We start from the raw sequence: 26899 nt of genomic DNA, 5'->3' as shown, positions 1-26899 counted from the left end.
TTTATTTAGTTATTATGTAGTTAGTTATGCATTTAGTTAGTTATGTATTTACTTAGTCAGTTATGTTTTTAGTTAGTTATTATGCATTTAAATAGTTAGTTTCTCTGTTAATTAGTTAGTTAGTTAGTCATGCATTTAGCCAGCTAGTTTTGCATTTAGTTAGTTGTGTATTTATTTAGTCATGTATTTAGTTAGTTAGGTACGCATTTAGTTAGTTATGTATATAGTTAGTTATGTATTTAGTTAGTTATATATTATTTAGTTACTTATGTATTTAGTTAGTTTGAATTGGAATTGGCGTATGGCTTTTAGTGCCGGGAGTGTCCGAGGACAAGTTAGGCTCGCCTGATGCAGGTCTTGTAATTTGAATCCCGCAGGCGACCTGCGCGTCGTGATGAGGATGAAATGATGATGAAGACGACACATACACCCAGCCCCCGTGTCAGCGAAATTAACCAATTAGGTTAAAATTCCCGACACTGCCGGAATCGAACCCGGGACCCCTATGACCAAAGGCCAACACGCCAACCATTTAGCCATGAGGCCGGACTACTTTGTTAGTTAGTTATCTCTTTGCTTAGTTGTGTATTTATTTCATTTTTATTTACTTAGTTATATACTAATTTAGTTAGTTAGTTAGTTAGTTAGTTAGTTAGTTAGTTAGTTAGTTAGTTAGTTAGTTAGTTAGTTAGTTAGTTAGTTAGTTAGTTAGTTAGTTAGTTAGTTAGTTAGTTAGTTAGTTAGTTAGTTAGTTAGTGAGTGAGTGAGTGAGTGAGTGAGTGAGACTTATGCAGTGGTGAAGTTAGGGTTTGTGGCCCTCTCTTCCACTTAACCACGTAAATTACAGGATGATACACGTATAGGAGAAATGTGCTTTTATAAGATCAAAGGTAATTAAGCTAAATTAAGATTTGGAGAACACATAATGAAAAATGAAATAAAAAAGCAAAACTCAGCAAATAAAAGGAAACAAATCCGGAGCATTTTTTTTTTTTTTTTGCTAGTTGTTTTACGTCGCACCGACACAGATAGGTCTTACGGCGACGATAGGACACGAAAGGGCTAGGAGTGGGAAGGAAGCGGCCGTGGCCTTAATTAAGGTACAGCCCCAGCATTTGCCTGGTGTGAAAATGGGAAACCACGGAAAACCATTTTCAGGGCTGCCGATAGTGGGGTTCGAACCTACTATCTCCCGAATACTGGATACTGGCCGCAATTAAGCGACTGCAAATCCGGAGCATAAAACCAAAAGAAAAGTTCATAATGAATAACAAATAAAATTCAAACTTTAAAATATAAGACATTGCATAAACAGAACACAATACATGATAAAGTATCGTATCGTAAAAACAAGTGTGATCTTTATTGTGGGAAAGGTAGGGTTCGGTGTTTGGTCTTTCTTAGCCTTAGCCATACCAATCCTTCTTCCTGTAGAAGATTAGTACAACGATATATTTGAGTTCAACCTGGACAATCACCACTGACCTGCATTTAGGGCAGTCGCCCAGGTGGCAGATTCTCTGTCCGTTGTTTACTTAATCTTTTCTTAAATAAATTCAGATAATAATTTGGAAATGTATTGAACATCTACCTTGATAAATTATTTCAAAGCCAATTACTCTTGTTATAAGTGAATATTTGCCCCAGTTTCTCATCTTGAATACCATACTGTGATGTTCCATGCTTTCTAAAACACCGTCAAACGTATTCACTCACAGCTAGGAACACTCGTGTCGTATCTACCAAGTTCTTCCAGCCGAAACTTTGAAACAAATCATCCAGAACAAATAGAGGTAATATTATTTGGATTTTTCAAATTCTCGAATCAAGTAATCCTCAGGGGTGTCCCATACACCTGAACCGGACTCAAATGACGCCCTCTCCTTTCCATCATTACTACAACCCCTAAATACCACCATGACTATGTGAAGAAATATTTCATCTTTATTTACAATCCGATTAATGTTATTGCCTCAATGAAGATCTTTCCTTTTATTACTACCTTGGTATTTTCACCCCATCAACGCAGTAATCAGAACAAAGAGAACATTTCCTGATTGTGAAAAATCAGAAGGAATCGTTAGTAAAAACGCTAATTCAGTTATGGAAACAGCAATTAATGCATCAAACGCTCACAGTTGCAAATGACACGTTAGGGCAGGGAGCGTGACTGTGAACTTCCCACTCACTGCTAAGCCTCGCCCTAGTTAGCGAGGAAAGGGCACGCACCCGTATGTTTAAGAAACCAGGACCTACAAAAGCTGTTTCAAATCGCAGATAGTACGCTTCTTGTTACTGTCCGCACGGTATGAGCACATACCTATTCATTTCCAATCAATGATTTATTTATTTATTTATTTATTTATTTATTTATTTATTTATTTATTTATTTATTTATTTATTTATTTATTTATTTATTAGTTATTTATTTAGTACGCCTGGTGGCCATGATCGTTAATGCGTTGAATTCTAAACTGTCTGACACCGTGGTTGGCCGGTTCGAGTCCCACTGGTCAAAAAAAATTCACCATCAGAATGTTGGCCGGCAGGGTAGGGAGGTAGTGGTATTCAATTCCTAATCACTAGATTGCGAGCCAAAAGCCTGCTTTAAATTCCAAACCTCTCCGCAGTGCTCATATGGAGTGAGGGCATATGACGCTGCTGATGGTGATTCGTCCGTCGGATTGGGACGTTAGGACTTGAGCACATCTCTTGGTGCTATTCGACAGGAGTAGGCTACGTGCCGGCACCGGGTTTCACTTCTCTCTTCCTGCTACCAAATATCACGTCATTCATTTCATCTCATTAATTCGACTGATGAGGTTGGCGTCGGGAAGGGCATAGGGTCATAAAAACCCGCCACGACAGATTCATCTCACCTCATACCCGACCCGTAGAGAAACGTGGCATGGATTGAACAAAGATTTATTTAGTAATGCATTCATGTATTTGTTTGTTTGTTTGTTTGTTTGTTTGTTTGTTTGTTTGTTTACAATTGGCTTAAGGGAAGGTTTTAGGCTATGCAAGGATGGAAGAGGACTATTAATGATTAGGTCCGTGCATAGTGTGCCAATGAGAAAAGAAGGTAAACCATTTTCAGGGCTGACGAGAGTGGGGTTCGAACCCAGCAAACTCACAGCTACGTGACCCTAACCGCGCGGCCAACTCCCTAGGTCGAATGAATTTTGATTTGGCTTTGAAAAGGTCCGTTCATAGGTACAGTTTACGTAGTAGAGGAGTATTGGTCTAAAAGCTGCATCACACTTCACTTTATTTAATATCCTTTGACTACATATTTTCCAACCATCGACGTCATATGGTGAAGCTTCTAATGCACTTGAAGATGGTACGGATGAAATTTACTGTTGTTTAAAACTCGCAAGTGCCTGTCTACCAATAAATATGAGCTATTTTTGCTAGGGGCTTTGCGTCGCACCGACACAGATATGTCTTATGGCGACGATGGGATAGGAAAGGCTTAGGAGTTGGAAGGAAGCGGCCGTGGCCTTAATTAAGGTACAGCCCCAGCATTTGCCTGGTGTGAAAATGGGAAACCACGGAAAACCATTTTCAGGGCTGCCGGTAGTGGGATTCGAACCTACTATCTCCCGGATGCAAGCTCACAGCCGCGCGCCTCTACGCGCACGGCCAACTCGCCCGGTAATAAATATGAGAGAATAGGGACAGCGTTATAGGAGTGTCCGTAATTGCAGGTTTCTTTCGAAGTGCCGTGATTAAACGTAAACCCCCTTCAAGTCTCTGGAACACATTCGCTGCCGCTTCCTTCTTCCGTTTCCTTCGTTCGCTTGTGGCAACTGTAATAACGTTTTACATTGTGAGTGACAACCATATTCACTCCCGCTACACAAGTGGATGAGTAAGCTGTGGAGTTCAGACAGCATGCACTGTGTTACAGTCTCAGTGCAGACACTGCCATATAAAGATACTATGAAGCTGTGAATGCCTTTAAAAGTATCTGAATACAGCAAGATTCGAACCTTGGACCCATTTTCAGATCTCAAAACCTTACCGGCACCGACCCTCTCCTCGCTGGAGGCGCGATACTTCTGAATGCCCCTTTCACCTCGACAATAATTTCTGTGTCATACCTGTCATTCATGTCTAGGGTGGCCAGACGTCCGTATTTTGTACAGACAGTTTGTATTTTAAGGGAAGTGCTCGTGTCCGTACCGTACTGTTTTCTAAATGACAAAAATGTCGGTACTTTCTTGTTTTAATACATCAGCATACACGAAAAAACTAAAGATTACTGAGTTTCAATTTCAGTTCCTAGACGGCATCACCACATACACTATAAAGCCTGTCACGATGTTGTTTTTTAAAATCAAAGTTCATAATTCTTTTATTTCGTAAAACAATGTTCTAATAACTCTGCAATGTGTTCACTGTTTTTTGCCTTCGCTTCGCTACGCAAGCCACACCAAGCCGAAACGTTCTCTCTCAGTGTGTGTAAGCTTACAACGCAGATAAAGTTTGTTGTTGTTGGTTATGAAATTAGTATAACAAGTTCTTAAAATGTCCAAGAGGATATGTGTATTCTGAACTGAGTTAAAAAAGGAATATCCGTTTCTGAAGAGAAATAGAAATAATTAAAAAGGGGAACGAAGATGAGGTTATGTGCACGTTTGTCAAATCTGTTAGTGTAAGCAAGACAGTTGATATATTTTTTAACGATAAAGTTGCAAAACATGAAGATTGTGAAATTCGCGCCGTAAACATTGGAAAACCATTTAGATGACGTAGTAATTGTGAATCTTGTGCTCAAAAATGAAAGAAAATTCTGATGACACAAAACTGAAGGATTATAAGTCGGTGGGTTGAACTTTCATAATAAAAAGCTGAAAGCAAGTGGCTATGAACATAATTGATTTTTTACAGATATTTGGCATTTATTTACAGTCTTCCAGGAATTTCTGCTATTGTAGAGAGAGTGTTTTCTTTGCTGCAGAGTATTTGGACACTTGGGAGGAATACGTTCCAGGTAAATAGGTAAAATTTAAGGTGAATTCAAAATACTCATGTGCTGATTTCTGTAATTTCATCAAAGAAAACACTTCTTTCTTTAAAGCAGTTAAATGTATCTGATCATGTAATAGTAACATTTATTGATAATTTGATAACATGCGTGGTAAGATAAGTTTATCAGGTTAGTCTACCTATTTCAAATATATTATTGTTGTTATGAAGTTAGTTTTAAATTCACTCGTTGTCTCTTCATGTTTTGTGTAATTACAACATTAATTAAGGAAGTAATAAACCCATTTTGTGAGTTTCCTAAAAATAATTTACCTAAATTTGGGAAGAATAAACATATCCGTATTTCTGGGTCTAGAATTATGTCAAACCTATTTATGTCCTACAGAGTTAATTTACGTTCTGTTACAACAGATTACTTTGCACAACATTCTAACAGTTTGTTTGTGGCATGGTCCTTTCATCGAGGCTCGTTCTGGCTCTTTTTATGCTGCTGATATGTAGGCAGCAAGCAGAGCAGTGTTGGATGGGTTGCTATCGGCTTAAATTTCAACGGGCTGTTGAACCTGTGTGCATGAAGGTGCTGAATTACGTCAGCCTCGTGTCGGTAGATGTACTAGCACGTGAAATCTCCATCGGGACAAAATTCGGACACGATGGCGCCTCCGAAAATCAAATAGTAGTTATTGGGAAACACGTGTAACATTGTTTTGGAGAATATTTGAAGTTGTAAAAGGTCTGTCGAGTGGTTTAACAACCATGAGAACGAGAGAAAATATTCATTTAATAATAAAATAGTAACGTTATCAGGAAGAGCGAATCCCCTCATAGATACACGTAGAACGAGGTGTGTATCGGAAGGAAGAGGTGTTGACTTCCCACAGCCACCAATCAATCTCCACTGATCAGTATTTAGGACAGTCGCCCAGGTGGCAGATTCACCGTCTTTTGTTTTTCTAGCCTTTTCTTAAATGATTGGAAAGAAATTGGAAATTAATTAAACATCTCCCTTGGTAATTCCCTTTCCTATAAACGAATATTTGCCCCAATTTGTCCACTTGAATTCCAACTTTAACGTCATATTGTGATATTTCATACTTTTAAAGACACCACTCAAACTTATTCGTCCACTAATATCATTCCACGCCATCTATCCAATCCACTGACAGCTCGGAACATACCACTTAGTTGAGCAACTCGTCTCCTTTCCCCCAATTCTTCCCAGTCCAAACTTTGGTACATTCTTGTAACGTTACTTTTTTGTCGCAAATCACCCAGAACAAATCAAGCTACTTTCCAGCTCTTGAATCAAGTAATTCTGGTGAGGGTCCCACATTCTGGAACCATACTCCAGTTGGGGTCATACCAGATACGTATATTCACTCTCCTTTACATCCTTACTACAACCCCTAAATACCCTCATAACCATGTGCAGAGCTTTGTGCCCTTTATTTGCAATCCCATTTATGTGATTATTCTAATGAAGATCACTTACAGTGATCCCCGAAAGGAACTTTGACCCCATCAACACAGTAATTAAAACTGAGTGGATTTTTCCTAATTGTGAAACTCACAACCTGACCGGTCTGCGAACACCAGCAGTAATGCGAGGTACTACTACCGTTCGCATACAGCGCCGGCACTCAATATCGACCAAGAAGGATATCAAGTCTATTGTCTCCTTTCAAAGAGAATTGTATAACAGACCATAAACGAAGCAGCGTCTTAGTAACAGTGCAATAATTGATCATTCTTGAATGAGTCAAATTCCTGTTTCAAGGTCGATACATCCATGGTGACTGCAAAGGAATCGGGCTTATCAACAAGTGAGCTGTCCTGGCTACGTGACCTACAGTGTGCTTACTCAGATCCAAAAGCGAAATATATAACATACTTACATATATTTGTAAAGTTAATCTTGTCAGCCCCATAGATTAATAAAAGTAATTACATGTTTCATATAAAATTAGGATCTTCCGCGTTGACGGCGTTAAGATGACCTGCGCGCCCATGAGGATGGAGCCCTACCTGTGATGAATTCTAATGATGAAGACGGCACACTCCCTCAGCTCCCGAGCCATCGGAATTAACCAATAAAGGTTAAAATCCCCGAACCGGCCAGGGATCTAACGCGGATACCCCTGGAGCAAAGGCCAGTACGCATACAATTTAACCATGGAACCGGGTGTTAGGAAAATTGAAACATGCTTTATTCGTGCACACTGCAGGTGGCCCGTTAGCCCCGGCAGGAAACCAAATGATGACAACCATTCGAAGAGGAGAGAGCACGATGTGTCTTCTATATTGAAGGGGCAAATATCTACAAGACTGACGAGAGTTTAAAGAAAATGAATAAAGGAAAGTGAAAACAATGCACGTACTGAAAAATACAAAATCATATTGTAATGCATAATAATAATTTTTTGCTAGCGGCTTTACGTCGCACCGACACAGATAGGTCTTATGGCGACGATGGGATAGGAAAGGCCTAGGAGTTGGAAGGAAGCGGCCGTGGCCTTAATTAAGGTACAGCCCCAGCATTTGCCTGGTGTGAAAATGGGAAACCACGGAAAACCATCTTCAGGGCTGCCGATAGTGGGATTCGAACCTACTATCTCCCGGATGCAAGCTCACAGCCGCGCGCCTCTACGCGCACGGCCATAATAATAATAATAATAATAATAATAATAATAATAATAATAATAATAATAATAATAATAATAATAATAATAAATGGTTTGTTAACACCAAGAAGGATCTGCACTTATGGTTCAAGATACACACATTTGAAGGGTCCTAGAGCCAGAAACAGCGAACAAGATAAAACAACATTGGACGGCTGAAAAGAAAGAAGCTGTTAGCAAGTGAATGAAGGAAAGAAAAGTGACGTCATGAAGAGTTATTTACGTGGTCCATACTTGGCCAAAATCGATTATGGATGAATAATAATATGAATACTGTTTTATCGCTTTAACTTATTTAGGATGACCCAATAAATGCGCGCACACACACACACACACACACACACACACCCACACAAATGTATTCAGCCATGAATGACCCCCAGACTCCATTAATTGCTGTCTATTTACGCAGTCCGTCCTCCTCGCCGTAGGCGGTGTGGTTCGCAGTTAATATATTACCAGAGGGACACTAATCCTGATTGACAGATCTTTCACTTTCGCTCGTGCAAGCTCGGCAGTCCCTTCACACATGTGGACGCAGAGTTTGAACACAGGGCTGCTGATTCCCACAACAAACGATGACTGTTCCTTGGTTCAACTCCATAGAAAGCTCAGTAATTCACAGTCAACAAAGTAGCTCACGTGGCAGGTCCACACAGTGAACTACTCAACACTTACAACTAACTGGCGGTCACATAACAACAACAACTCAACAGAGCTAACGACCACTATAATACTCCTCAGAAGAACGACAATTAACACCGCTCCAACTCTACTTACATCAACTGTTCCACACACAGACTCCGGGTCAGTCTACAGTACACACACACACACCCACACACACGCAAGCGCGCGCACAACACTCCAAGGCCCAGGAGACAACCAACACTACTACCGTCAAGCTCCGATCACTCACTCCACGTCAGTACACATACAGTACTCCATTCCGTACTCCAAGGCAGTAAACACATATACAGTAATCCGGTCGGTACTCCCATACAGTACACAAACAGTACTCCAGTCGGTACTCCAAGCCATTACACACACACAGTACTCCAATGGGTACTCCAACTCCACAGAAAGCTCAGTAATTCACAGTCAACAAAGTAGCTCACACATACGGTAATCCGGCCGGTACTCCCATACAGTACACAAACAGTACTCCAGTCGGTACTCCAAGCCATTACACACACAGTACTCCAATGGATACTCCAACTCCACAGAAAGCTCAGTAATTCACAGTCAACAAAGTAGCTCACACATACAGTAACCCGGCCGGTACTCCCACACAGTACACAAACAGTACTCCAGTCGGTACTCCAAGGCAGTACACACACAGCACTCCAATGGACACTGTAAGGCAGTACACAAACAGTACTCCGGTTAGTACACACAAGTACTCCAGTCAGTACTCCAAGGCAGTACACACACAGTACTCCAGTCGATACTCAAAGGCAGTACACACGCAAAACTCCAGTCGGAACTCCAAGGCAGTACACATACAGTACTCCAGTGGGTATTCCAAAGCAGTACACACACAGTAATCCAGTCAGTACTCTCAGGCAGTACACACATACAGTAATCCGGTCGGTACTCCATACAGTACACACATAGTACTGCAGTCGGTACTCCACGGCAGGACACACACAGTACTCCAGTCGGTACTCCAAAGCAGGACACACACAGTACTCCAGTCGGTACTCCAAGGCAGTACACACGCAGTACTCCGGCCGGTATTCCAATGCAGTACACACACAGTACTCCAGTCGGTACTCCAAAGCAGTACACACACAGTACTCCGTACTCCAACACGACGATACTCACACACCGGTGGGACACTGACAGCAGCCGGCACTCCGCCCCAGTCCAGCTACCGAACTCCAACACTGACTCACTGTTCGTTGCTAGAATCATTTTAATATCCTGATGGTGGACTGCTAGAATATTCGGGGCTGGGATAGAGACGGAACTTTCTCATTGCACCTTCGAGAAGGCGCACGGGGAAACAAGACGAAGAGAACATTTTACTGAAAATTATGGTAGTTTGTTTTTCTCAAAAGGAAATTTAATTTTAAAACTTGCTTTGTGTACAACCGCAGTTAACCTTTTTGAATGACATGAGCAGTCATTCTCGTTGATTCAGCGCTTGTAGATGACCAACACTGATAACCAAGCTAATACTTGTAGGTCAAAATTTTGTGCCACCCGTGCTTAGTGTGACTGAAGGGCTCCTCTGTACCAGTAAATCTGTCTCTCGTAGAGTGGGGTCGAAATTATTGTAGGGTACCATCCTAGAATTCGCCTGGAGCTGAAGTGAGGAAGCACAGGAAACTGGGAAGGCTGTCAGAGGAATTTTAACACAAGCCGCTACCTTATTACTTTACCTGAGATCATTTTGAGACGTTGAAGCTAACCTCAATAGTAAGCGAGGAAGAAGTTCTCTCAGTTTTAATTACTGTGTTGATAGAGTATTAGAACCTCATGTGGAGCATTGTAAGTACTGTACCTAGGGGTTAATATAAGGAAAGATCTTCATTAGGGTAATCATATCAACAAGGTAGTTAAGAAAGGTTACAGATCTCTTCACGTGGCTATGAGAGTATTCAGGGGTTGAAGTAAGGCTGTAAAGGAGAGAGCGTATAAATCTCTCGTAAGACTACAGTTAGAGTATGGCTCCAGTGTATGGGATTCTCACCAGGACTACTTGATACGAGAGCTGCCGGGCTGAGTGGCTCAGACGGTTAAGGCGCTGGCCTTCTGACCCCAACTTGGCAGGTTCGATACTGGCTCAGTCCGGTGGTATTTGAAGGTGCTCAAATACGTCAGCCTCGTGTCGGTAGATTTACTGGCACGTAAAACAACTCCTGCGGGACTAAATTCCGGCACCTCGGCGTCTCCGAAAACCGTAAAAGAGTAGTTAGTGGGACGTAAAACAAATAACATTATTATTATTGATACGAGAGCTGGAAAAATTCAAATCTGTCCTTTCCGACAAAGGAGTAGTGTTACTAAAATGTTGAAAACTTTGGTCTGGAAAGACTTGGGAGTAAGGAGACGAGATGCTCGACTAAATGGTATGTTTCTAGCTGTTACTGGTGAGTTGGCGTGGAATTAAATAAGTGGAAGAATAAGCTTGAGTGGAACTTTTAAATATTGGAAATATCATAATGAATATAAAGTAGGAAACTAAGAGGACAGATTGAGGCAAATATTAGTAGTATAATTGGATGGTTCGGGCGCCGCCGCAGCTGTCATCGACAACAACGCATCGCTAACCTCAGTACTGCCATCTTGACGGGCCTAAACCTCAGTAGTACCAACTTAACCTAACTAGCGCGAGATTTGAATAGGTAAACAAATCCACGTGCTTTTTTGACAGCTGTCATCCGCCATCTTTAAACCACAGAGCACTGTGCTGCCCTCTTTATCGCAGTAGCTGCAAATTCGTCACCTGTCATCCGCAGTGCTGCCATCTTAACGGGCCTAAACATTAGTGCTACCAACTTAACCTCACTAGCGCGAGATTTGCATCGGTAAACAAATCCACGTGCCTCTTTGACAGCTGTCATCCGCCATCATTAATCTATAGAGCACAGTGCTGCCCTCTTTAGCTACTTACCTTTGAAATGTGGTGGCGGATAATTTGAAAAATGCTTTTTGACAGCAGCCATCTTTAATCTAGAGAGCACCGTGCTGCCCTCTTCAGCTAGATAACTTCGAAATGTGGTGGCAGGCAATTCCACATGACAGCAGCCATCTTTAATCAAGAGAGCACCGTGCTGCCCTCTATGTGGTGGCGGCAATTTGAAAAATTCTACATGCTCTTGTTTGGAAACAAACTCACGCGCTTTTTTGACAGCCGTCATCCGCCATCTTTAATCAACAGAACACAGTGCTGCCCTCTTTAGCTAGATACCTTTGAAATGTGGTGGCGGCAAATTCCACGTGCTCTTGTTTGGCCACGTGCTTTTTTGTGATAGCTGTCATCCGCCATCTTTAATCGACAGAGCACCGTGCTGCTATCATGCGGGCGATTTCGTCAGCTGTCATCCGCCATCTTTAAACCACAGAACACCGTGCTGCCATCTTGCGTCAGCTGACATCCGCCATCTTTAAACTACAGAGCACCGTCACGTGCTCTTGTTTGGAAACAAACTCACGTGCTTTTTTCTGACAGCCGTCATCCGCCATCTTGCATCACAAACCTCAGTGCTGCATTCTTTAGTTGAAATGTGGTGGCGGCAATTTGAAAAATTCTATGTGCTCTTGTTTGGAAACAAACCCACGTGCTTTTTGACAGCTGTCATCCACCATCTTGAATCAATAGAGCACTGTGCTGCTATCATGCGGGCAATTTCGTCAGCTGTCATCCGCCATCTTTAATCTACACAGCACCGTGCTGCCCTCTTTATGACATGTAGTAGCGGGCAATTTGAAAAGTTCTGTTAGCTGTCATCCGCCATCTTTAATCAAGAGAGCACCGTGCTGCCATATTTAGCTAGATACCTTTGAAAAGTGGTGGCGGCAAATTGAAAAATTCCACGTGCTCTTGTTCAGTAAACAAACTCACTCGCTTTTTTGTCACCTATCATCCGCCATCTTACATCGCAAACCTCAGTGCTACACTCTTTAGTTGAAATATGGTGGCGGAAAATTTAAAAATAAAAATTCTACAGCAGCCATCTATCGACGCTAATTGCACAAGATGGTGGCTATACATGACTCCATAAAGGTGCTTATGCAAGATGGCCGCTATACATAGGTTCCTATGAGACGCCCTTGGGATGCTTGCGCAAGATGGCGGTTATACAAGGCTCCTTATGAGACACCCTAGGGATGCTTGCGCAAGATGGCGGTTGCTCTTATGAGGCGGCTTAAGGGTCCTTGCACAAGATGGCTAGAGACACCCTAAGGATGCTTGCGCAAGATGGCGGACGCAAGATGGCGGCTATGCACGACTCCTAATGAGACTCCTTAAGGGTGCTTGCGCAAGATGGCTGCTGGTCTTATGAAGAAAGCTAGCTTAGAGGCTAACAGGTCGTGCTAGTTCGATTAATCAAATTTGGGGCTTAAATGTAAAATGTTAAATATCTCGAAAACGGTGCATCGTAGAGCAAAACGGGTAAAATTTTTCTGCCCAATACCTCAGTTCGCAGTATGAGGAACAAGAAAACATAGTCTAATGATGAGATCAACGGTTCGGTTCCTACTTAGGCCCTTTGGCATTCGCTCTGTTTTAGCTTGTATTGAAGCAAGTCTTCGTAACATGATCAGGTCTAGCTGTGGTAGAGAGTATAACGTGCCGTGCAAGTTCGATTCATTAAATTTGGGGCTTAAATGCAAAATGTTAAATATCTCGAAAACGGTGCATCGTAGAGCAAAACGGATAAAATATTTCCACCTGATACCTAGGTTTGCAGTATCAGGAACAAGAAAAACATAGTCTAATGATGAGATCGACGGTTCGATCCCTACTTAGACCCTTTGGCATTGGCAGCTATCTAATTCCACAAGATGACGGCTATACATAGCCTCTTATGAGACAGCTTAAGAGCGCTTACACAAGATGGCTGCTGCTCTTATGAGACTCCCTAGGGGTGCTTGCGCAAGGTAGCAGCGACAAGACGGTGACTATACACAGCTCCTTATGATACGGCCTAGAGGTGCTCACACAAGATGGTGGCTGCTCTGATGAAGAAAGCTAGCTTTGCATCGTGCAGGTATCTTTACAGCACTAAACCTCATACCTTTGAAATGTGGTGGCGGGTAATTTGAAAAATTCTACGTGCTTTTCTCTTAACAGCAGCTATCTTTAAACAATAGCGGCTATACATAAGCTGTTAAGGCCTCCTCTTATGTCAAGGCATAGCTCTATCGAACAAGTTTAAACCTGCATCGGGATAGCTAGAGTAAGCACGTGCTGCAGTGATGACGTCATTATGCATGTTTAGACTTGCAAATCACTAAAGAAACATAACAAGGCTATAATCGAACACTGCACTCTATGCCGTTAACTTTATCATGTGATCGGAACATTGATTGAAGTGTTTAGAACACTAAATAAGTGATCAAGACAAAAATAGAACACTGTACTCGATACAACATGTGTTTAGAACATGTCAGGGGATACCTTTGTTCTAAGAATGTTAGGTTACCGCACATTCCTTGTAGGGCTAATAGGCTAAAGGGCTAATGGGCAAAAGGGCTAATGGGCTAAAGGGCTAATGGGCTAAAGGGCTAAAGGGCTAGGGTGCCTCTCCTCTCTTTATCCGGGCTTGAGACCGGCTCTACAACTAGAGGCGGAGTTAACACCCTAAGGAAGGAAGAATGTTGGGAAATAATCTATACGAATATAGCTACTCGATCGACTAAATACTACAGATGGATGACTTAGGTGAGGGTAAGCGCTTACTTAATAATACCTATACGACGTAATTCATGCTCTATTTCAAAAATATCTTCTTTGTACTGTGTGCAACCAGCATCATGATAGGCTCTTAGCAGTTGTAAACGTTTTACGAGTACGTTGGGGTCTTTACAGTAGCTTATATCTACATAGGGTAACAGAGGCTTGTTGTGAACTTTGAGTCTATATGCAGACAGTTGATGTATAGGGACTTGTTTTGATGTAATATGTGCTTCAGCAGTAGCGTTTCTAGGTACAAACTTAACTTGTTTCGATAGCTATGAAGCGTTGAAATTTCTTTATTCTTTACCTTGCATCTATTCTTGAGATGTTTGCACTGCGACAGAACGTGAAGTAGGCTTAGGAAATGAAGTAAAATCATCAAGCTGTAATGGCAATGAAACATTAAGATTTTCTTCTTCTTCTACTTTTCCTTTACTACTGTTTCGATCAACATCATTATCCTTATTATCATAATCATGATCTTGCCTCTCTTTATCTTGAAATTTGTGCTTAGTAACAGAACTTGCAGCAGGTGTAGACAACAAGGGAGAATTAAAAATCTCTCGCAGAGGTGTGCTTTTTAAAGATAAATCAGTGTTCGCCGGAATATGGTTGAGCTCTTTGTATTTTGTTCCCGATGAAGCTACATTACACGCGGCATCATGACGTTGAGCGTTGTATGCGTTCTTAAACTCTCTTCTACAATGTTTGCATTGAAAAATTCTCCTACATGATATCTCATGACGTCTCCTGTGATAGCTTCGGAAAAATGCTTTTCCACACTCTTCGCAAATATACCTAGAAATAGGTTTTTCCATGACGGACTTTTATCTTCTGCTAACAGATTCTTCTTTAAATCTACTTGACATTTGTTACTCTCTACTTCGATGATGCGAACAGCTTAGCGATTAAGAGTAAACTAACACAAAAGCGTATAACCAAGGTAGCAACAGTAAGGTTTAAGAACATCAAGATGGCAAGAGTGAGGTTAGCGACGTTCTGTTGTTGGATTTTAAATTCCGCGCTATAACATGCATAAGGTGGCAGCCTTGAGGTTTACCGCCGTAAGGATGGCAGCAGTGAGGTTAGCGAAGCTCTATTGTCCTTCAATCTGAGGTTAGGGTCCGTCAAGAAGACAGCTGTCAAAAAAGCACGTGGCAGGGTTTACTAAACAAGAGCACGTGGCTGTGACGTCACGGTCACGTAGTATGCTGCTTCAGCATGCAAAGTTCAATGTCTACACCTACGTATTTAACACTCTGCTATGTTCACAAGATTTTTACACATAACTATTCTTTATGCTTTAAGTTCCTGCACATAGGTTATGTTAAGATAGCAGCACAAGTACAAGCGATGGTTGCACGCTCGCGTAGAGCTTGTTTAGTACGATAGTTGATGTATGCATTATCAAAAGGTGATATGTACACGCTTTTAAACCTTGCTATTCTTACTGCTACTATGTTCGCAAGATTTTAACAAACATCGGTATTCTCTGTGCTTTACGTTCGTTCGCTTAGGTCATGCTAAAGTAGCAGCGCAAACACATGTGAACGTTGTACATTCTAGCGGGATGTGTTTAGTACGATAGTTGATGCATACAAAATCGATAGGTGTTGTGTACACACTTTGAAACTTAACTATTCTTCGTGCTTTAAATCAGTGCACATAGGTTATGCTAAGATATCAGCACACTCTAGCGGGAGAAGTTTTGTACTATAATTGATGCATGTACAATCGATAGGCAATGCGTACACGCTTTTAAAACATTGCTATTCTTACTGCTGCTGCTATGTTCACAAGATTTTTATACATCACTATTCTTTATGCTCTGAGTTCATGTGTATAAGTTATACTAAGTTAGCAGCATACTTATAAGGTTGTCGCACACTCTAGTGGAAGAAGTTTAATACGAAAGTCGATGCATGCAAAATCGATAGGTGATGTGTACACGCTTTGAACTTGGGTATTCTTTGTGCTTTAAGTTCGCGCACATAGGTTATGTTAAGATTGCAGCACACACAAGCGATGATCGCACGCTCTTGTGGAAGAAGTTTAGTACGATAGTCGATAGTCGATAGGTGATGTGTACACGCTTTGGAACATAGCTCTTCTTTGTGCTTTAAGTTCGTGCACATGGGTTTGGGATACACAAAAGCGATTGCTACATGCTCTAGCGGGAGAAGCCTAGTACGATAGTCGACGCATGCATCATCAATACGTGATGTGTACACGCTATTCTTTGTGCTTTAAATTCACGCACATAGGTAGCAGCACACAATTGCGAACATTGTACACTCTAGCGGCAGAAGTTTAGTACGATAGTCGATGTATGCAAAATCGATAGGTGATGTGTACGCGCTTTGTAATATAGCTATTCTTTGTGCTTTAGCTTCATACACATACGTTAGCAATACACATATGCGATCGTTGTACACTCTGGCGGTAAAAAATAGTCGATGCATGCAAAATCAATAGGTGATGCGTACACGCTGGTAAACATCGTTATTTGTTATGCTTTAAGTTCGCGCGTATAGGTTATGCTAAGATAGCAGTGCAATCTAGCGGAAGAATTTCAGGGTGATGTGTACACGCTTTGAAATATGGCATTTCTTTGCGTTTTAAGTTCATGCACATAGGTTATGCTAAGATAGCAGCATAATCTAGCGGAAGAAGTTTTAGTACGAGAGTCGATGCATGCGAAATCGATAGGTGATGTGTACACGCTTTGAAACACGGCTATTCTTTGCACTAAGGATTCCGCTAAGGATTGATTACGTGACCGTGACATCACAGCCACGTGCTCTTGTTTAGTAAACCCTGCCACGTGCTTTTTTGACAGCTGTCTTCTTGACGGACCCTAACCTCAGATTGAAGGACAATAGAGCGTCGCTAACCTCACTGCTTTCATTTTTACGGTGGTAAACCTCAAGGCTGCCACCTTATGCATGTTATAGTGCGGAATTTAAAATCCAACAACAGAACGTCGCTAACCTCACTCTTGCCATCTTGATGGGCTTAAACCTTACTGTTGCTACCTTGGTTATACGCTTTTGTGTTAGTTTACTCTTAATCGCTAAGCTGTTCGCATCATCGAAGTAGAGAGTAACAAATGTCAAGTAGATTTAAAGAAGAATCTGTTAGCAGAAGATAAAAGTCCGTCATGGAAAAACCTATTTCTAGGTATATTTGCGAAGAGTGTGGAAAAGCATTTTCCCGAAGCTATCACAGGAGACGTCATGAGATATCATGTAGGACATTTTTTCAATGCAAACATTGTAGAAGAGAGTTCAAGAACGCATACAACGCTCAACGTCATGAAGCCGCGTGTAATGTAGCTTCATCGGGAACAAAACACAAAGAGCTCAACCACATTCCGGCGAACACTGATTTATCTTTAAAAAGCACACCTCTGCGAGAGATTTTTAATTCTCCCTTGTTGTCTAGACCTGCTGCAAGTTCTGTTACTACGCACAAATTTCAAGGTAAAGAGAGGCAAGATCATGATTATGATAATAAGGATAATGATGTTGATCGAAACAGTAGTAAAGGAAAAGTAGAAGAAGAAAAAATCTTAATGTTTCATTGCCATTACAGCTTGATGATTTTACTTCATTTCCTAAGCCTACTACACGTTCTGTCGCAGTGCAAACATCTCAAGAAGAGATGCAAGGTAAAGAGGAAGGAAATTTCAACGCTTCATAGCTATCGAATCAAGTTAAGTTTGTACCTAGAAACGCTACTGCTGAAGCACGTATTACATCAAAACAAGTCCCTACACATCAACTGTCTGCATATAGACTCAAAGTTCACAACAAGCCTCTGTTACCCTATGTAGATGTGGGATACTTTAAAGATCCCAACGTACTAGTAAAACGTTTACAACTGCTAAGAGCCTATCATGATGCTGGTTACACACAGTACAAAGAAGATATTTTTGAAATAGGGCCTGAATTACTTCGTATAGGTATTATTAAGTAAGCGCTTACCCTCACCTAAGTCATCCATCTGTAGTATATAGTCGATCGAGTAGCTATATTCGTATAGATTATTTCCCAACATTCTTCCTTCCTTAGGGTTTTAACTCCGCCTCTAGTTGTAGAGCCGGTCTCAAGCCCGGATAAAGAGAGGAGAGGCACCCTAGCCCTTTAACCCTTTAGCCCATTAGCCCTTTTGCCCATTAGCCCTTTAGCCTATTAGCCCTACAAGGAATGTGCGGTAACCTAATCTTCTTAGAACAAGGGTATCCCCTGACATGTTCTAAACACATGTTGTATCGAGTACAGTGTTCTATTTTTGTCTTGATCACTTATTTAGTGTTCTAAACACTTCAATCAATGCTCCGATCACATGATAAAGTTAACGGCATAGAGTGCAGTGTTCGATTATAGTCTTGTTATGTTTCTTTAGTGATTTGCAAGTCTAAACATGCATAATGACGTCATCACTGCAGCACGTGCTTACTCTAGCTATCCCGATGCAGGTTTAAACTTGTTCGATAGAGCTATGCCTTGACATAAGAGGAGGCCTTAACAGCTTATGTATAGCCGCTATTGTTTAAAGATAGCTGCTGTTAAGAGAAAAGCACGTAGAATTTTTCAAATTACCCGCCACCACATTTCAAAGGTATGAGGTTTAGTGCTGTAAAGATACCTGCACGATGCAAAGCTAGCTTTCTTCATCAGAGCAGCCACCATCTTGTGTGAGCACCTCTAGGCCGTATCATAAGGAGCTGTGTATAGTCACCGTCTTGTCGCTGCTACCTTGCGCAAGCACCCCTAGGGAGTCTCATAAGAGCAGCAGCCATCTTGTGTAAGCGCTCTTAAGCTGTCTCATAAGAAGCTATGTATAGCCGTCATCTTGTAGAATTAGATAGCTGCCAAAGGGTCTAAGTAGGGATCGAACTGTCGATCTCATCATTAGACTATGTTTTTCTTGTTCCTGATACTGCAAACCTAGGTATCAGGTGGAAAAATTTTGATCCGTTTTGCTCTACGATGCACCGTTTTCGAGATATTTAACATTTTTCATTTAAGCCCCAAATTTAATGAATCGAACCAGCACGGCACGTTATACTCTCTACCATAGCTAGACCTGATCATGTTACGAAGACTTGCTTCAATACAAGCTAAAACATAGCGAATGCCAAAGGGCCTAAGTAGGAGCCGAACCATTGATCTCACCATTATACTATGTTTTTCTTGTTCCTCATACTGCGAACTGAGGTATTGGGCAGAAAAATTTTACCCGTTTTGCTCTACGATGCACCGTTTTCGAGATATTTAACATTTTGCATTTAAGCCCCAAATTTAATTAATCGAACTAGCACGACCTGTTAGCCTCTAAGCTAGCTTTCTTCATAAGACCAGCAGCCATCTTGCGCAAGCACCCTTAAGGCGTCTCATAAGGAGTCGTGTATAGCCGCCATCTTGCGTCCGCCATCTTGCGCAAGCATCCTTAGGGAGTCTCTAGCCATCTTGTGCAAGGACCCTTAAGCCGCCTCATAAGAGCAACCGCCATCTTGCGCAAGCATCCCTAGGGTGTCTCATAAGGAGCCTTGTATAACCGCCATCTTGCGCAAGCATCCCAAGGGCGTCTCATAAGAACCTATGTATAGCGACAATCTTGCCTAAGCACCTTTATGGAGTCATGTATAGCCACCATCTTGTGCAATTAGCGTCGAGAGATGGCTGCTGTAGAATTTTTCTTTTTAATTATCCGCCACCATATTTCAACTAAAGAGTGTAGCACTGAGGTTTCCGGTGTAAGATGGCGGATGATAGGTGACAAAAAAGCGCGTGACTTTGTTTACTACACAAGAGCACGTGGAATTTTCAATTTGCCGCCACCATATTTCAAAGGTATCTAGCTAAAGATGGTAGCACGGTGCTCTTTTGATTAAAGATGGCGGATGACAGCTAACAGAACTTTTCACATTGCCCGCTACTACATGTCATAAAGAGGGCAGCACGGTGCTCTGTGGATTAAACATGGCGGATGACAGCTGACGAATTTGCCCGCATGATAGCAGCACAGTGCTCTATTGATTAATGATGGTGGATGACAGCTGCCAAAAAAGCACTTGGCTTTGTTTACTAAACAAGAGCACATAGAATTTTTCAAATTGCCGCCACCACATTTCAAAGGTATCTAGCTAAAGATGGCAGCACGGTGCTCTCTTGATTAAAGATTGCGGATGACAGCTAACAGAACTTTTCAAATTGCCCGCTACTGCATGTCATAAAGAGGGCAGCACGGTGCTCTGTAGATTAAAGATGGCGGATGACAGCTGACGAAATTGCCCGCATGATAGCAGCACAGTGCTCTATTGATTCAAGATGGTGGATGACAGCTATCAAAAAGGACGTGGGTTTGTTTCCAAACAAGAGCACATAGAATTTTTCAAATTGCCGCCACCACATTTCAACTAAAGAGTGCAGCACTGAGGTTTGTGATGCAAGATGGCGGATGACAGCTGTCAGAAAAAAGCACGTGAGTTTGTTTCCAAACAAGAGCACGTGACGGTGCTCTGTAGTTTAAAGATGGCGGATGTCAGCTGACGCAAGAGGGCAGCACGGTGTTCTGTGGTTTAAAGATGGCGGATGACAGCAGACGAAATTGCCCGCATGATAGCAGCACGGTGCTCTGTCGATTAAAGATGGCGGATGACAGCTGTCAAAAAAAGCACGTGGCCAAACAAGAGCGCGTGGTATTTGCCGCCACCACATTTCAAAGGTATCTAGCTAAAGAGGGCAGCACTGTGTTCTGTTGATTAAAGATGGCGGATGACGGCTGTCCAAAACGCGCGTGAGTTTGTTTCCAAACAAGAGAATGTAGAATTTTTCAAATTGCCGCCACCACATAGAGGGCAGCACGGTGCTCTCTTGATTAAAGATGGCTGCTGTCATGTGGAATTGCCTGCCACCACATTTCAAAGGTATCTAGCTAAAGAGGGCAGCATGGTGCTCTCTAGTTTAAAGATGGCTGCTGTCAAAAAGCATTTTTCAAATTATCCGCCACTATATTTCAAAGGTAAGTAGCTAAAGAGGGCAGCACTGTGCTCTATAGATTAAAGATGGCGGATGACAGCTGTCAAAAAAGCACGTGGATTTGTTTACCGATTCAAATCTCGTGCTAGTGAGGTTAAGTTGGTAGCACTAATGTTTAGGCCCGTTAAGATGGCAGCACTGCGGATGACAGGTGACGAATTTGCAGCTACTGCGATAAAGAGGGCAGCACAATGCTGTGTGGTTTAAAGATGGCGGATTACAGCTGTCAAAAAAGCACGTGGATTTGTTTACCTATTCAAATCTCGCGCTAGTTAGGTTAAGTTGGTACTACTGAGGTTTAGGCCCGTCAAGATGGCAGTACTGAGGTTAGCGATGCGTTGTTGTCTGTCAAAGAGCACGTGGCTGTCAAAAAACACGTGGATTTGTTTACCAATTCAAATCTCGCGCTAGTTAGGTTAAGTTGGTACCACTGAGGTTTAGGCCCGTCAAGATGGCAGTACTGAGGTTAGCGATGCGTTGTTGTCGATGACAGCTGTCAAAAAGCACGTGGCTTTGTTTACTAATTCAAATTTCCCGCGGGAGGCGGAGGAGGCCTCTGGGAAGGCCCCTCGGGAGGCGGAGGCGGAGGAGGCCTCTGGGAGGGCCCCCGTGAGGCGGAGGGGCCCCTGGGAGCCCTGAGGCGGAGGCGGCGCCCGAACCATCCAATTATACTACTAATATTCATTTATAGGACGAGGAGGTAGGGATTTAAAAAATTATCGCGGAAAATATTCGATACAATTCCAAGTTCATTGAAAATAACTAAGTAAAAGCTACGTAAACAATTATAAATAAATGTAAATATGAGGTAAATAGATTGATAGGGAATCTGCCAGTTGGAAGACCACTTTACATGCAGATGATTGATTGATTGATTGATTGATTGATTGATTGATTGATTGATTGATTGATTGATTGATTGATTGATTGATTGATTGATTGATTGATTGATTGATTGATTGATTGATTGATTGATTGATTGATTGATTGATTGAGAGTGGAAAAGTATGCTTTCAACTATGAGGCCGGTCAGATGTTTACTACAGACCTGTGATCAAAACAGCGACCTCCCTTAGCGATGACGCAATTTGATTACAAATATTCCATAACTACTGACATGGCTGCGTTTGTTGCCAGGACTTGGCCTGGCTCGGTGTGTCCCTATCCACAACTGCAACTTTCCAATCTAAATGTCTCCTTTTTTCGGGCGATTCAAGCGACTATTTCATAATTCTTTTGGAAAACGAAATCCTGCCATTCTGTAGACCACCTTTAACAATATCCAAGTTAGAAGTACACACAGACACAGAGTGACAATATGGTCAGAGCCTCATGACGCAGCATGGTGTTGAAGTAATCTTAATTAATGTGTGTTTGATTATGTGAGTCAGTCTGCACGCAATAACAAGTGTGAACGCAAAAACCTTTATTACGCTCACCAGACATAAACAGAGAACAGTTCGTGGGAAGAATGTCGCACAGCTGTACCTGTTTAGCCATTGTCTCTGTAGTGTAATTACAGTGATAATGTCCGAGTTTCACGCGATACTGAGTGACACATGATAAACGCCTTCACAATCTTGACACTGTGAGCTACTGTATTTCACCGAGCTGAGTGACTCGGAGAGTAAGGGCGCTCATTTTCTGACCCCAACTTGGCACGTACGATCCTGGCTCAGTCAGGTGATGCCTAAGCGGCAACATTTTGGCAGCTCGGCACCTACTTAAACCGTAATAGTAATTAAAGGTACGTAACACCAATAACATTATTAAGGTGAGGGGCCCATATTTCGTCCCCTTAGCAGATTTGGACTTGTAGAAATTCAGGAATATTATGGACAAGACTAGAAATTGGTATATATATTACTTATGGGCAAGTTACAATGAAACTGTTATAACGTAAGGTGGTCAGTATTTGACATAAACACTACAAAAACTAAACTACCAAAAATGTGTTCGTAATTTCATCCCTCGCCAAATTTATGGAAAGTACAGTTAAATTCAATATTTTTTTTCCATTTCTAACATTACCAAACATTTTTGCTACAATGAATTACTTGAAGGCCATTTATGAAAAAAGTTTTGTTGGTATTCTTTCAGCGTTGCTCGTTGGATGTTAAACGCTTTACTTGCACATTTGTAACCCATTGTCTTGTCCCTGACTGCATTAATAACCTTTTCTACAGCCTCCTTATCCGACGGCTTGGGTTTTCCCATCTTAAAATAGTAACAAACTTCATAAATAACAAATAAAATGAAGGGGGACGAAATTAAGAACATTCCCTGATTTATTATAATGGCCGCTACAGTAACTCACGCCAACCACCTCACTGTAGCGATTACACGACTGAAATGCAGTCCAGTATATCAGTGCTCATTCTAGGACTAAGAGGCTCTTAATTTAAATGCTACCGAGCTCGATAGCTGCAGTCGCTTAAGTGCGGCCAGTATCCAGTATTCGGGAGATAGTAGGTTCGAACCCCACTCTCGGCAGCCCTGAAGATGGTTTTCCGTGGTTTCCCATTTTCACACCAGGCAAATGCTGGGGCTGTACCTTAATTAAGGCCACGGCCGCTTCCTTCCCATTCCTAGGCCTTTCCTATCCCATCGTCACCATAAGGTCTGACGTAAAGCAACTAGCAAAAAAAAATTAAATGCTGCACTAACACAGCTCAGCAGGAAAAACGAATCCTTGTTGTACAGGGAAACTACACGTGGTGAACACAACCAACTCTCACAAGACAACGGGATGAGGCTACGCGTGTGCGCGCGGCAGAACACTAGGTAGCAACCGTGCGAATTGGAAATCTCTAGGGAGACGAAGTTAGGTGCGTGGACGGAATTAACCCGCCTACCTTATTATTGAGCTATTTCGTGAGGAATGAAGCTATTTTTTTTATTTTTTCATTCTAACATCAATATGTGTGGACACAAAATAGCTGCCAAGTTGTTTTAAAATAACTGAATTATAGGTTTCCTAAAATAATTGAACTTAAGAATATGAACTTTGTTAATATTTTGTAAATGTATTTATTGGTTTTAGTGCCGGGAGTGTCTGAGGACGTGTTCGACTGGCCTGGTGCAGGTGTTTCTATTTCAGTCCCAAGGGTGACTTGCGCGTTAGGATGTGAGTTGATAATGAGGTAGGGAGGGTCTGCAACCCAGTATCGGTACGTAGCCTACTCCCGTCGAATAACACTAAGGGGTCTGCTCAAAGCATCCGACGGACGAATCACCATCAACAGTCAGAGTTCGCCGTGAGACGTGCAAGCGTAAACATCGAACGCGCTGTTCTGTTGTGTTCTGTGAGGTAGAGTGTTTCGAGTGGTATTGGTACAAAGTGCAAGAAAATGGCAAGCTTAAATATTAGGAAGAATACAGTAAAATGTGCATTTCCTGATAAACTAAACAAACCCGGACCGGCAGAAATTCATGAGTGGATTGAAACAGTTTTAAAATTAAATGTTGATCAAGTGGAAGCAATACAATTGGACAATTTGGAAACAGCAGTGTACATAAAATTAACCAGCAAACTTCTGATGGAGGCATTCTCACTTCAACAGCAGGAAAATCTCAGGTAAAGAAATTAAATGGTTCACTTTCGGAGGTAATTATCACATGTGCTGATGTGGACACGAAACTAGTACGGATAATGAATCTTCCTATTGAAATGGCCAATGAACGCGTGGCAACTTATTTCAGTAAATATGGGAAAGTTAGGGACATACGTAATGAAAAATGGTCTTCCACATACACATTTAATGTATTTAGTGGCATTAGAGCTATGCGTATCGAATTGCAAAGTGCTATCCTGACAATAGTGACAATTGACGGATATAGAGCTCAGGTACATTATGAAGGACAACCAAACACATGCTATTATTGTAGTGGTAGTGACCATCTCCGACAAGATTGCCCGGTAAGGCGAGGAGCAACTTCGACAGGTGAAACAGGTAGTAGGCTTATGAGTCAAGTAGTTGGAGGGAACTCCACTGCCCCATCTCTCGCGAGTGACATAGTTGTAAACACAGGCAGGAGCGACAAGCTGGACTCACAACAGGTTATCGGTCTTGAGTTACAACAAGACCAGACCAGCCGGGGACATAAACAAGATACCCTACACGAAGTTCAGGTTATCACAACGGAAGCAGAGATACATCCCCTTCCAAATAACCTTCTAACACATGGCCAAGGCAACTCAGTCGATGTGAACGGACCAGAAACAGACACACAACCAGCTCATGTCGGCACTGTAGGACTGGAACAATCTACGGATCACATTCAAGTTGAAGAACACTCACCCCACCATAACACCAATGTCACTGAACTTACGACAGGAAACGAATTTATTACTTCTGACCTCGCAAATACAGACTTTGACGTAACCAGTTTCTTGGTAGACAAGTTAAATAGTTCTAGTTACCCCAACACTAGCAGTCCTCCGAAGGAATATATGGAACTAGATACTGATGATAGTAACACCACCGAAAATTTGACAGGCCATAGTGAGACTCCTAAACAGCTGTGGTTAGATGACCTTGAACCCTCGCCTCATTCACCGCTTAACGACATTAGCGAAGTTCCCTCCAGTCAGATTGTTCAGCCAGAGAAAAACGTTAAAAAGCTAAAAACTACCCAGTCCACCAAGGATGGCGTCCATAAGTCAGTACAATCTTATATCAGCCCAAAGGATCCTCGAAGACAAGGAGGGAGGATAGGTGAGAGACGGTAGTTTGGCAATGTCTGTCAGATCCAAGGGCTCGACAGTTCAGTTTGGTATCAAGATGAATGTTACATTCCTTATGCTATTGACGTACACTTTAATGACCTTAAACATTAACTGTATCCAGATAGACAGCAAGCAGCAGCTTCTTAAGAAATTAATTCGTGACCAAGATGTTGATATAGCATTGTAACAGGAGGTTGCTACAGATGATTTAATTCATATATTTGGGTAAGAAAGAATAGTAAATATCAACGAGACCAAACGAGGTACAGCTATAGACATTAAAGATACAATTCCCCATACAGCTCCCGTTTTTCTTCCCAGTTCCCGTGGTATCAGTTTCAACATAAAAGGACTTTTAATTGTAAATATTTATGCACCTTCTGGTTCTCAGGCGAGAGCCGAACGAAATGAATTCTATACAAGTGATATCATACATCTAATTAAAAATCATAGAGATCACTTGGTTATTGGCGGGGATTTTAATGCAGTTATCAATGCTAGAGATCAGAGCGGGAGTTTTCAGAATTGTATAGCCTTGTTAACTCTAGTAAAAGGGCTCAAACTGATAGACACCTGGGAATTACAAGCATCATCCGACCCAGGCTATACATATTTTTGCGCTAAAGGAGCATCGAGATTAGACCGAATATATGTCAGTCAAAGTCTGCAAGAGCATGTTGGGAATGCTGATGTGTGCCCCGTCGAATTTTCGGACCATGCAGCATATATACACTGACTGACAGAGCAAATGCAACACCAAGAAGGAGTGGTTCGAAAGGGATGAAAGTTGGGGAAAAAACAGAGACGGCACGGACGAATAATCGATGTTTATTTCAAACCGATATGCAGGTTACACAATGCGCACGGCATCGACTCAGTAGGATGTAGGACCACCGCGAGCGGCGATGCACGCAGAAACACGTCGAGGTACAGAGTCAATAAGAGTGCGGATGGTGTCCTGAGGGATGGTTCTCCATTCTCTGTCAACCATTTGCCACAGTTGGTCGTCCGTACGAGGCTGGGGCAGACTTTGCAA

The sequence above is a fragment of the Anabrus simplex genome, chromosome 1 (assembly GCF_040414725.1).
Source record: "Anabrus simplex isolate iqAnaSimp1 chromosome 1, ASM4041472v1, whole genome shotgun sequence".
In the NCBI taxonomy this organism is placed as follows: Eukaryota; Metazoa; Arthropoda; class Insecta; order Orthoptera; family Tettigoniidae; genus Anabrus; species Anabrus simplex.
Note: the sequence above shows the minus strand (reverse complement) of the source record.